The following is a 13922-nucleotide window of genomic DNA, read 5'->3' as shown; positions in this document are numbered from 1 at the left end:
GGAATTAATTTAGATGAAACGGAGAAGCAGACAATGCACAGTTGTCTGCATGACATTTGTAAATATCGAACACAAATATAGAACACAATTAACTAAAGTAAGAGATATTCAAATGACCCTATTAGAGAGAGAGCTTGAAACAGTCTCTATCGAGCTAATGGTAACTGTAAACAAACTAGAAAACGAAAGTCAAAGTGCTATGTTCATAAACAAAGGATTAGAAAATCTCAAAAGTTATCCTGCAGCACCATCTAGTGGCTAAATAAAAAAACTGCAGCCTGTTCAGAAAATAAGTTCAGAAAAATCTAAAAGTTATCCTGCAGCACCACCTAGTGGAATACAAGATTTTAAATATAAAGCTATTTCTCATCTCAAGCAAATACCAAGTTCCTTCTTAGATCAATCTTCAAAATATGGACAACACGTTCATCATCATCCTTCAATTAAGCCACAAGTATCGCAAGCAAGCCAAGGTGCGCAGATGCAACAGGACCAACAACCAGAAGTTCCAGTTCTTCAGATTCAACCGCCACCAGTCCAAGCACCCCAGATGCCACAACCAGCAGCAGTAGCAGCTGCAGCTCAAAGGCAAGCCGTTACTTTATCACCATTGAAAGGTGAGTCAAGATTAAAGAATAATGGACAAAATTATAAAACTTGGTTGCATGAAATAAGACTGATTTTACTTGCTGAAGGGGTAGATCATATGGCTTTAGATCCACCCAATAGACAGTGGACTGAAGAAGAAAGAGCTTTTAATACTAGAGCGACCATCTTGATACTTATGTCTCTCGATACAGATCTATCAGTTAGATTTCCACATGATATTACTGCAAATGACTTGATCACAGCTCTAGATGAACTTTATAGACCAGTTTCAGAAGAAGGAACATGCTTGTTGTTTACTGACTTTTTTACTACGAAATTAAAGCCTGGAGAGAAAATTGCTCCACACTTATCTAAACTTCTAGCAATGCAAAAGGATAGAGAGAGGCTATCAAATTGACCAGATACAAATGAATACGGCAATAATCACGCCCCTCAATTATGAATGGAAAGATGCTATTATAATAACATATCTTTAGCTCAAAGAACTACGTCCAGCTGTTAACAGAAGAAGAAGTGATTATGCAAAGTAGACTCAAAACTACAGCACTGAGATAAAAACCTACAATGAGTCGAGGTGACCAACAAAGGGGCTACACTCCAAGATATCCATGGCACAATCAGCCTAGAAGAACAGATTTTCAACGCTCTCAATCTGGTGATTCTCAGCGCTCTCAGTCTGGTGATTCTCAACGCTCCCAATATCCTGCTCAGCCCAGAGGAACAGATCCTAGGGGTTCCAGAAGCAGAAGCTCCAGCAACTACAGATAATCTCAATGAGGTTCTAGAGGTGAGCCACATCCTTACATCAATTCTTTCATCCTGAACAATGTTCCACAAAAGAGTCCACAGTACAACATTCGACACTTATGGACATTAGACAGCGGAGCAGCTTTTCACATCACCTACCAAAAAGAACTTTTCACAAAATTTTATAAGACTGATATCAAATAATTACATGCAGTGTCAAACCACTTATGCAAAGTCGAAGGAGAAGGAACTGTCTACATAAAAGAATATACCAGATGATTCCACGTGTTCTATATATTCCATAAGCTACATGCAACTTACTCAGCACATATCACCTAAATGAAGATTTAGGTTCTGAAGTGACTTTTAAATTAAATGAAGGCTACATTGTCAAGAACGGAAGAGTCATTGCTACTGCTTTTCCAATTAGAGGTGTTTACTATTTGAAGCCAAATCCTCATGTAAAACTAGATGTAAGTATAAAAGTTCCAAAGGGTGAAAGCACAGGTCCAGAGAGAAAACCTGTTGCCACTATAGAAACAGAGGCTCCTAAAACCAATGAGGTTCAAGAGGTTCCACATGATGTTACAAATGTTAAACCTGTATTAACTAACAAATCATTCCAGGTGTGTTCACTGATGGCACCGTCGTTTGGGCCATGCATCTTATCCAGTCTTATCCAAGATGCCTGAATTTGTAAATGGTTTTAAGGTTGATATTAATTACAAAATTCATCTAGACTGTTCTGTTTGTAACTCTTCAAAATCTAAGGCTGCACCTATTGCTAAGCATGCCACACGTTTGTCTACACGCATTTTTGATTTGGTTCATACCAACATTGTTGGTCCATTTCGGCCTACTAAAAGTAACTGTAAGTATTTCTTGAATATTGTTAATAGTTATTCTAGATATGGGTATGTATATTTAATGAAACAAAAATCTGAGACTTTTCAGATCTTTAAAGACTTTGCTGCAGAGGTACTCACTCAACATGGTGTCCGCATCAGAAGAATACAAAGTGATCGTGGTGGAAAATTCATGTCCCAGCAATTCCAAGGATGGATGAAGAGAAATGGAATCCATCATCAAACTTCAGCACCTTACTCCCCTTAGCTGAACGATATTGTTGAACGTCGCCAAGGTGTTTTACAGACTATGATCCGTTGCCTTCTAGAAAATGCTGATCTCGACCATTTCTACTGGGGTGAAGCACTCAGGTATGCTAATTACATTGTTAACCACAGACTGAGATTTATAGGTTTTGATGAAAGTTCTAAGTACTACAAATTTGCTGACACTAATCACAGAGCTGTTATTTCCAATTCAGCTAAATTTGAGGAAGATACAAATTGGTCCAGAATACACAGTAATGTTACTTCAGTTTATTTTCCTAAGGATGATGTTCAAGGTACAGTGCAACCTGATCCACAGGCAGCTGTTCCAGATGTTGATTCTACAAAAGATGATACACAGTCTTCAACAGTCGCAGATGATGTTCCTAGCGATGCAATTGGAGACGGAGATGACCAAGATGAAGGAATTCCTCCAAAGAGATACCAACAGCAAATATTACACAAACCTTTTCCTCTTCTTTGTAACAATGTTACACTTCCTCCTGAGAACTTTTCTCAAATAAAACATTTACCTGAATCTAAACAAGAAAAATGGTATGAGGCTATGGAAAATGAACTGGACAGTTTAAAGAAACTTAAAGTGTTTCAATATGTTGAGCCTCCAACGAACAAGAAGATTATTGGTACACGATGGGTCTACAGAATTAAACAAAAACCAAATGATGAGAAAATATACAAAGCAAGATTAGTAGCACAAGGCTATTCACAAGTGTATCCCGAAGATTACACTGATACATTTTCACCTACAGTTAAAAATGAAAGTGTCAAAATTGCTTTAACCACAGCTATTGCCTTGAATTTAGAGGTTTACCAATTTGATGTTGAAACTGCTTATTTGAATGCTGATTTAAATGAAGAAATCTACATGAAGAGCACCCTCGAGTTCCAGGAATGAGAAGGTGATGTCTGGTACCTGCAAAAGAGTCTTTACGGATTGAAACAGTCCGCCCTCATGTGGCACCACTGTCTCATTGACAAGCTAAATTCAATGGGCTTTATTAAGTCCGACTCTGATGAATGCGTGTTTACAAAGGGGCAAGGTAACGTTTATGAAATTATACTTGTTTATGTTGATGACATTGTTTACATTGGTCTTAACAAACGTATGAGTGAAGTTTTTGCAAAAGGTTTAGAAAGACATTTCACATTGAAAAGCTTAGGGCACATACATGGTTATCTAGGAATTCAGATTGAAAAAACTGAGAAGGGGTTTTTCCTTTCAGAAGAGAACAAGATTGATCAACTTTTGCACAATTGTAACATGACTAAGGCACATCCATGTCGTTTTCCAATGCAAACTGATTTTTACAGGTTGACACAACAAGATTGTCCTCAATTTGAAGACCAAACACTTTATCGGTCAGTCATTGGGTCACTGCTATACATTAGCAGTTGGACAAGACCCGACATTTCACTGAGTGTGAATCTTTTGTCAAGGTACGTTGGCAAAGCAACTACATTTCACTGGACATGCATAAAGAGACTGCTGAGATACATGAAGCACACGAAGAACATGAAGTTGTTCCTAGAGCCGAAACACGACAAGTTTCCTGAGTTAATTTGTTATGCAGATGCTGATTGGGCAGGTGATAAAGAAACATGAAAAAGTACTTCTGGTTATATAATGTTTTTGAATGGTTGTCCAATTTATTGGAAAGTTAGAAAGCAGAATTTTATTTCTTGTTCTTCCACTGAAGCTGAATATGCTTGTGTTTCTGATTGTTGTAATGCATTAACCTGTGTTTCTGCTCTCGTTGATAGTATTTGGGGCGATCCCATGAAACCAATTGTTATTATGGAGGACAATGTTTCAGTTACGTTCATATGTGAAACTGAATATGTTGGATTGCGTTCATGGCACATCAACATAAGATATAAGAATGCAAGAGAATACGTAAAACAAGGATTCGTAAAATTACTTTATGTGCCCACAACTGAACAAATTGCTGACGTGCTGAATAAACCACTGCCAGCCAAACAACACGAGTACCTATCCAAGAAAATGTGCCTTATGTGAACCAATGTCCTTGATGACTGCCAAAGAAGGGGTGTCACACTGAATATTGACAACCCCAGAGACCTTCAGAGTCATTCAGTAATTAAATAGTTACCTGTGTGTGTGTTTTATTAGCTCCTCCTGTTATGATGTAAAATCCTGCCATGTCATTTCAGCTCACATTCGTCTTTATGCCTTTCTCCATTTTAATGTAGTCAGTCCTGTGTTAGCAGCCATAATGTGAAGATGTATTTTCCATTTGTCTCTCATGACATATTTACTTTTCTACTTTTATAATAAAAAGAAACCTTGTTTTGACAACAAATGTCTGCTCTCTCAATCCATCACCTCCAGAATGATTTAATGTTCAAACGGACTTTAATTACCCTTATTCTAACAGTAATTAGGTACTCCTAGGCCACCTCTTAATCTGTTATCCTGCATATATATATATATATATATATATATATATATATATATATATATATATATATAATATATATATATATATTATATATATATATATATATGTGTATATATATGTGTGTATATATATATATATATATATATATATATATATATATATATATATATATATATATATATACAGTGATCCCCCGTTTATTGCGTCCCCAACCATTGCGAATAGGGTACTTCGCTATTTTTCAACCCGGAAGTCAAAAATACCATCTACGCATGCGTGCCGGGCACGCATGCGTAGATGGCAGCGGCTTCCCTGGGTCTTCCCCCTCTTGCTGGCGTCAGCGAGGAGTTTCCCCACCGCCCACGCAAACTCCTCGCTGCCGCCCGCCCTTCGCCCGCCCACGCCGTTCATTCTCGCCGCACGGGCCTGTCCACGCTGTCTCTCGGCGCTTTCCAGCTGAGTCCGGGAGCGAACTCGCTCCCCGACTCAGCTGGAAAGCGCCGAGAGACAGCGTGGACAGGCCCGTTCCTTGGCGCTGTCACTCGGGGCTTTCGTGCTGAGTCCGGGAGCGAACTCGCTCCCCGACTCAGCACAAAAGCCCCGAGAGACAGCGTGGACAGGCCCGTTCCTTGGCGCTGTCTCTCGGGGCTTTCGTGCTGAGTCCGGGAGCGAACTCGCTCCCCGACTCAGCACGAAAGCCCCGAGAGACAGCGTGGACAGGCCCGTTCCTTGGCGCTGTCACTCGGGGCTTTCGTGCTGAGTCCGGGAGCGAACTCGCTCCCCGACTCAGCTGGAAAGCCCCGAGAGACAGCGCCAAGGAACGGGCCTGTCCACGCTGTCTCTCGGCGCTTTCCAGCTGAGTCGGGGAGCGAGTTCGCTCCCGGACTCAGCACGAAAGCGCCGAGAGACAGCGCCCCCCGGACCCCCAACCCGGGTTTGGGGGGTGGTAGGAAGCTCCCATTGTTGGCGGAGACCTTTTAAAACACTCGCGCGGCTTCCAGGACTCGGTTTGGAAGCCGCGCGAGTGTTTTAAAAGGTCTCCGCCAACAATGGGAGCTTCCTAGCACCCCCCCCCCGAGCCCCCAACCCGGGTTTGGGGGGTGGTAGGAAGCTCCCATTGTTGGCGGAGACCTTTTAAAACACTCGCGCGGCTTCCAGGACTCGGTTTGGAAGCCGCGCGAGTGTTTTAAAAGGTCTCCGCCAACAATGGGAGCTTCCTAGCACCCCCCCCGAGCCCCCAACCCGGGTTTGGGGGGTGGTAGGAAGCTCCCATTGTTGGCGGAGACCTTTTAAAACACTCGCGCGGCTTCCAGGACTCGGTTTGGAAGCCGCACGAGTGTTTTAAAAGGTCTCCGCCAACAATGGGAGCTTCCTAGCACCCCCCCCGAGCCCCCAACCCGGGTTTGGGGGGTGGTAGGAAGCTCCCATTGTTGGCGGAGACCTTTTAAAACACTCGCGCGGCTTCCAGGACTCGGTTTGGAAGCCGCGCGAGTGTTTTAAAAGGTCTCCGCCAACAATGGGAGCTTCCTACCACCCCCCCCGAGCCCCCAACCCGGGTTTGGGGGGTGGTAGGAAGCTCCCATTGTTGGCGGAGACCTTTTAAAACACTCGCGCGGCTTCCAGGACTCGGTTTGGAAGCCGCGCGAGTGTTTTAAAAGGTCTCCGCCAACAATGGGAGCTTCCTAGCACCCCCCAAACCCGGGTTGGGGGCTCGGGGGTGTGCTAGCGAGCCTCCCATGTCGGCGGGGATGTTTTAAAACACCCGCGCGACTTTCCAATGAGTCCCGAAGACAACGCGTTTGTCTTCGGGACTCATTGGAAAGTCGCGCGGGTGTTTTAAAACATCCCCGCCGACATGGGAGGCTCGCTAGCACACCCCCGAACCCCCAACCCGGGTTTGGGGGTGTGCTAGCGAGCCCCTCATGTCGGCGGGGATGTTTTAAAACACCCGCGCCGCCCCCAATCTTAGGCTCCTCGCTAGCGCTGCGGAAGTAAAAACACCCTCTGCACATGCGCAGAGGGTGTTTTTACTTCCGCAGCGCTACTTCGCGAAAACCCGCTCGTTGCGGGGGGTCCTGGAACGGAACCCTCGCAAAGAGCGGGGGATCACTGTATATATATACTGTATATACTGTATATACTGTATATACTGTATATACTTGAGTATAAATCGATCCGATTATAAGCTGAGGCAACTACTTTTGCCACAAAAACTGGGAAAACGTATTGATTCAAGTATAAGCCTATGGTGGAAAATACAGTGGCTACTGGTAACTTATAAAAATGGAATATTCTTCTATTGTAGCTTCTTAAAATTGTTTTTGTAGGAGAATAAAAAAAACATATAAAGAATGGTTGCAGGAACTGTGTATATCGAGTTTAATGAAAAAAAGGACCAGGGGAGACATGATAACATTCTTCCAATATCTCAGGGTTTGCCACAAAGAAGAGTCAACCTATTCTCCAAAGCACCTGAGGGCAGAACAAGAAGCAATGGGTGGAAACTAAACAAGGAGAGAAGTAACTTAGAACTAAGGAGAAAATTGCTGACAGTTAGAACAATGAATCTGTGAAACAGCCTGCCACCAGAAGTTGTGAATGCTCCAACACTGGAAGTTTTAAAGAAGATGTTGAATACCCATTTGTATGAAGTAGCGTAGGGTTTCTGCCTAAGCAGGGGGTTGGACTAGAAGATCTCCAAGGTCCCTTCCAACTCTGTTGTTATTATTATTATGTAACTTTTCCTTCCAAAATGTTTTTTTATTTCTTGCACATTTCTTCCTCCCCTTCCAAAATCTCTCTTTTTAAAAATTCCTTCTTTTATCATAACCAAAAATCTCTTAAAATATCTTTAGGAATGTAATCACACCTGTTATCTTAATCTTCATTACAATATCATTATAATTTTCTTAATAATTGGGATTTCATATATTATTTCAAAACAATTGCTTAAATCAAACTTCCATATGATAAATATTTAGATTTTCCATTTAAAACATGTTTCATAAGTTAAAATCATTACTATCTTAATCGATCACTAAATAACAATTGGGGGTTACTCAATCATTAATTGTAAAATCTTTCTTCTACATGATATTTATCTTGCATTAGGAGAAACCATACTCTTTAAAAAAAGATAAATCTATTCATATTAATTATGTAGAACAAATGATTAATGACAAAATTCATACTATTATATTATCCTAATCTTTGTATTGTTTTAAACCAGTCAGCATTAACAATCCTCTTGGGTATACAGTGATCCCCCGGTTATTGCGTCCCCGACCATTGCGAACAGGGTAATTCGCGATTTTTCAACCCGGAAGTAAACTCCACCATCTGCGCATGCGTGCCCTTCCACGCATGCGTAGATGGTGGAGTTTCCCCGCCGGGCAGAGGCTTCCCTGGGTCTTCCCCCTCTTTCTCTATGTTGCTTCTTCCTCTCTCACACTCTCTTCCTCCCTCTCTCATCTCTTTCTTTCCTTCTCTCTCTTTCTCTATCTCTCCCCCTCTTGCTCTCGAGCGGCCGCCTAGCAGCTGATCTGCTCGGCAGCGCAGCAGCAGCGAGGAGCCGAAGATCTTCGGCTCCTCGCTGGTGCTGCGCTGCCGAGCAGATCAGCTGCTAGGCGGACGAAGGAACCTTCCCTGGGTCTTCCCCGCCCGGATCTTCGGCTCCTCGCTGCAGCCGCGCGCCCCTCGCCTTCGCCTCACCTGGCGGGCGAAGGAGGGCGCAGCTCCGGCCGCTCGCCTCGGAGCCGGTCTGCCTCACTGCCTCCAGTCCGCGGCAATTCCCCTCAGCACGCTGCCGGATCCAGCGGGGGAGGGGGGGAAGCGAAGGCGCGGCGATGGGCAAGGGCTGCCAGTGAGCCTTCTCCGTCCCTTTCCTGCTGCACCGGTCTGGGGCCAAGTGGGCGGGGGGCGGCCGGGACCTCGCCTGTCTCCGCCGCCCGCATCGCCCCTCCGGCGGGCCGGCCTCCCCCGCCCGCCTCTGCTGCAGCCGCCACCGCCTCCCCGACTGGCACAAAAGGGCCCCGCCCGCCCCGCCCCGAAGCTTACCTTGCGGCGGGATTCCCTCCCCCCGCAGCCAAAACTAAAAGCCTGTCTCTTTTTTTTCTTGCGGCGAGCCCAAGCCGTTTCTCTCTCGACCGCAGCCGAGCTTCCCTCGGCCCCCTTTGGCCCCGTCGCCTCCTCCCCGCCTGCCTTTCCTCGCCAAGCGCACGAAAAAAAAGAGAGAAGGCTTCTTCCAGAAGCCGGGTTGGGGGTTCCCATGTCGGCGGGGATGTTTTAAAACACCCGCGCGACTTTCCAATGAGTCCCGAAGACAAACGCGTTGTCTTCGGGACTCATTGGAAAGTGGCACGGGTGTTTTAAAACATCCCCGCCGACATGGGAGGCTCGCTAGCACACCCCCAAACCCGGGTTGGGGGTTCGGGGGTGTGCTAGGGAGCCTCCCATGTCGGCGGGGATGTTTTAAAACACCCGCGCGACTTTCCAATGAGTCCCGAAGACAAACGCGTTGTCTTCGGGACTCATTGGAAAGTGGCGTGGGTGTTTTAAAACATCCCCGCCGACATGGGAGGCTCGCTAGCACACCCCCAAACCCGGGTTGGGGGTTCGGGGGTGTGCTAGGGAGCCTCCCATGTCGGCGGGGATGTTTTAAAACACCCGCGCCACTTTCCAATGAGTCCCGAAGACAAACGCGTTGTCTTCGGGACTCATTGGAAAGTGGCGCGGGTGTTTTAAAACATCCCCGCCGACATGGGAGGCTCGCTAGCACACCCCCAAACCCGGGTTGGGGGTTCGGGGGTGTGCTAGCGAGCCTCCCATGTCGGCGGGGATGTTTTAAAACACCCGCGCCACTTTCCAATGAGTCCCGAAGACAAACGCGTTGTCTTCGGGACTCATTGGAAAGTGGCGCGGGTGTTTTAAAACATCCCCGCCGACATGGGAGGCTCGCTAGCACACCCCCAAACCCGGGTTGGGGGTTCGGGGGTGTGCTAGCGAGCCTCCCATGTCGGCGGGGATGTTTTAAAACACCCGCGCGACTTTCCAATGAGTCCCGAAGACAACGCGTTTGTCTTCGGGACTCATTGGAAAGTCGCGCGGGTGTTTTAAAACATCCCCGCCAACATGGGAGGCTCGCTAGCACACCCCCGAACCCCCAACCCGGGTTAGGGGGGTGCTAGCGAGCCCCCCATCTCGGCGGGGACGTTTTAAAACACCCGCGCCGCCCCCAATCTTCGGCTCCTCGCTAGCGCTGCGGAAGTAAAAACACCATCTGCACATGCGCAGAAGGTGTTTTTACTTCCGCAGCGCTACTTCGCGAAAACCTGCTCGTTGCGGGGGGTCCTGGAACGGAACCCTCGCAAAGAGCGGGGGATCACTGTAATAAGTATAGTTGGAAGAAAAACTTTAATTACACAGAGTTATCCCTACTTGAAGCAACATTTTCTTACAAAATAAACTCTTCTGTTACTAGAAATTAATCAAATTTAAATGGCTAACTTACATTTTACTTGTACATTTTATTTACTTGTAAAATATTGTTGCTGGCTTGATCAGAAGAGAAAGCCATGGTTCCTTCATTCTGAAAGTCTCTTCAATCCTCCCGCCTCTTCCCCCAGTGCTTCCTGTAGAGTAGGAAATCTGTGATTGGTTCAGCCTGCTGCCAATCAGACAGCTCTCTCAGTGCCTCCTTTCTGGGTAGAGGAGGAACTGTGATTAGTTCAGCCTGCTGCCAATCAGGCAGCTGAGGGGTGTTGCCGGCTGGACTGTAGCAAGAGCAGAAGCAGCCATGCAAAGAAAAAAACCTTGTGTTGCCAGAGCCATGAGGTTTCTTTCCTCCCTGCCTTTCACACCCGAACTATGCAGCTTTGGAAAATGCTGCACGGGGGGTTTCAGGTCAGTGAAGGTCAGTGACTCAAATATAAGTAAAGATTGGATTTTTCAGCACATTTTTTGTGCTGAAAATATCGCCTTATACTCAATTATATATGGTAGCTTTTATTCTAGCTTTTCTTTTTAATGAGATAAATTTTTGTGTAATTTTTTTAAGGTGAATGAAAAAGGATTTATTTAGTTTGATTGGGGCTGAAGAGAATAAGAATAAGATTTTGGGGAGAATATTCATTTTTATTATAGCAATCTTGCATAAGAATGATAATTGTAGTCTGGACCACTTCTCTAAATCTTCAGTTATTTTTTATCTTGTCTTGTCATAATTGTCTTTTTTTTATGAAGTTATACTTAGAGGGAAGTGACAGACCTAAATGTTTGACTCTTTTTGTCATGTCAATATTTACGAGATTCTCCAAGTTTTAATTTGTTTACTGGACATGTTTTTAGTTAAAATCTTAGTTTTGGTTCTATTAATCTTAAGACTAGCTATTTTGCCATATTTTTCCATTTCTTTGATTAGGAGAGGTCTTGTGACTAATGGATCTTCAACTATAAAAACAATATCGTCAACATATGCCTGTAACTTATATTCCTCCTTTCCTATTTTTAGTCCTGGTATTTCTTTTTTATCTCTAATGTTTCTTAGTAGACTTTCTTGAGCGAGGATAAAGATTAATGGGGTTAATGGACAGCCTTGCTTCACCCCCTTTTGAATGTGGATTTTATCAGTCATGTCCCCATTTATTAATATTCTTGCTGTTTGTTGATGATAAATTTTATTGATTAATTGTATGAATTTTGGGCCAAATTTCATTATTTGTAATTGGTTTTTAAAATATAGCCAATTGATTTGATCAAAAGCTTTCTCTGCATCTAGGAAGATATAAGCGACTTCTTTTTTTATATGGGTATCGTAAAGTTATTCTTATATTATTTTTAATTTGTCAATGGGACAAAATGCCATTTTGATCTGGGTGAATAAACTTATTAAGGATCTTTTTAAATCTTTCAGCCATGATTGATGCTAAAACTTTGTTATCCGTATTTAATAAGGAAATAGGCCTATAATTTTGTATTAGAGATTTATTTGAGTCACTTTTGGGAATCAATGATATGTAGGCCTCTTTTCAAGATTCTGGTATAGCTCCTTCATCCAAGATCATATTAAAAAGTTCTAACATAAGAGGCCATAAGTGTGTCTGTATATTTATATAAATTTCAAATGGAATACTGTCTGGGCCTGGAGATTTGTTATTTTTCTGTTTATGACTTTTGTTAATTCGTTCATGGTGGTTTTAGTATTTAACATTGTTCTTTCCTCTTCTGTAATAGTAGGTAAATTACAATGTTTCAAGTAGTCCTCCATTAATTTTTCATCTATATCTTCTTGTTTCTATAAATTATTATAGAATTCCTCTATATATTTTTTCCGTTAATGGTAAATTGCTCTATTCCATCGGCATCCATTAGTACTTGTATATTTCTCTCTGTTTTTTGCTTTGCAATTTTATGGCATTTGCAAAGAAATTCTGTTTTAGTCTTTTTAGGTTTGGGGTAAGAAGATTAATCTCATGTTTTATTGTATGTATTTCTTCAATTATTTTGTGGTTTGGGGGCTCTTTTATTAGCTTATTTTCAAGTCTGGTAATTTTATTACACTTAGTGTCAATTTTGTTTTGACAAGTTTTTTTTACAGTTAGCCAAATATGCTACAGAACGCCCTCTAATGTAGATTTTGTAGTATCCCAGAGGTTAAGTAGTGTAATGCATTCATTTTTATTTATCTTTATAAATATTTCTAGGTCTTTTTCCATCATTAGAATGTATTCTTTTTCCTTGATTATTGATTGGTTAAGTGTCCATTTTTTAGGATAATTATTATTAGATTCCCTGCATTCTAACCATTGGGGGTTGTGGTCGATCTACATATTGGGGAGTATTTCTGAATCAGTGATATTATTTAGTAATTCTATGTTAGTCCATGCCATGTCATGAATTGAGAAAAAAGTGTAGTATTTTGGGTTTACAGAAAATAATCTTTCTTTTTCTATTATTTTTCTAATAAGCTCATTGTTTTCACTTTTATCCTTTTGCTACTGATTGAGATCTGGTTGTGGCTCCTTTTTGGCTGTCATCCTCCTGTTTGTCGTTGATCTCCTTATCCAAAAGATTGTCTTCAGAGCTTACTTCTTCTCTGCTTTCACCACCTTCCAATTCTATTTCACCCTGTTCCTCTACTGTTTTTGATATGTCCCTCAAGGAAATCCTTGGCTTCTTCTATTGTATTAAGTCTATATTTCTTTTCCATTAATGTGATTGTCAGTTCTTCTGGGATTAGCCATCTGAATGGAACCCTGTGTTTGTTTAATTTAGAAGTCAGAAAGTGGTATGGTCGGTGCTTTTCTCTTATTCTCCTTGGGGTCTGTTTTAAAATTATAATCTCACTGCCTTGATAAGTAATTGTGTTGTCCCGTGCATGGTTATATACTTCATCTCTTGCTATTATTTTTGTAAATCGCACATGTACCTCTTTTGGGAATCTGTTTCTTCAGGCGTAGCTGGTATAGAGCCTGTATATTTCATCCAGTTCTTTAAGCACCCTTTGGGAAGTTGAATTGGTAATGCCTGTTATGATTTCGATCATTACTGCAGGAAGATTTTCTTCTTATGATTCAGGTATGTTTTGGAATCTGAGAAAAAAAGCAGCTTTTTCTAATTTTAACTTAAGGAGAGATTCCTCCAGGGTGGACTTAGATGACTTCATTTGTGTTTCTGTTTGTTGAAGCTTGGTTTCTATATTCTCAATTTTTTCCTCAATAACCTTTATTCTTTGTTAGTTTTTCTTCACAGTTCCTTGTAAGGATTCCATTCTTTCATCCATGCATCATTATTATTATTATTATTATTATTATTATTATTATTATTATTATTTATTAGATTTGTATGCTGCCCATCTCTGCAGACTCGGGGCAGCTCACAGCAGTGATAAAAACGATATACAGTAACAAATCTAATATTAAAATAACAATTTTACATTAAAAAGCCTAAAAACCCCAGTATATTAAAAAGCATACACACAAACATATCATACATGCAGCTACATAGGCAAGGGGGG

This window comes from Erythrolamprus reginae, chromosome Z (genome assembly GCF_031021105.1).
Source record: "Erythrolamprus reginae isolate rEryReg1 chromosome Z, rEryReg1.hap1, whole genome shotgun sequence".
NCBI classification, from domain to species: domain Eukaryota; kingdom Metazoa; phylum Chordata; class Lepidosauria; order Squamata; family Dipsadidae; genus Erythrolamprus; species Erythrolamprus reginae.
The sequence above is the reverse complement of the archived record's forward strand: the minus strand, read 5'-3'. Positions refer to the sequence as shown.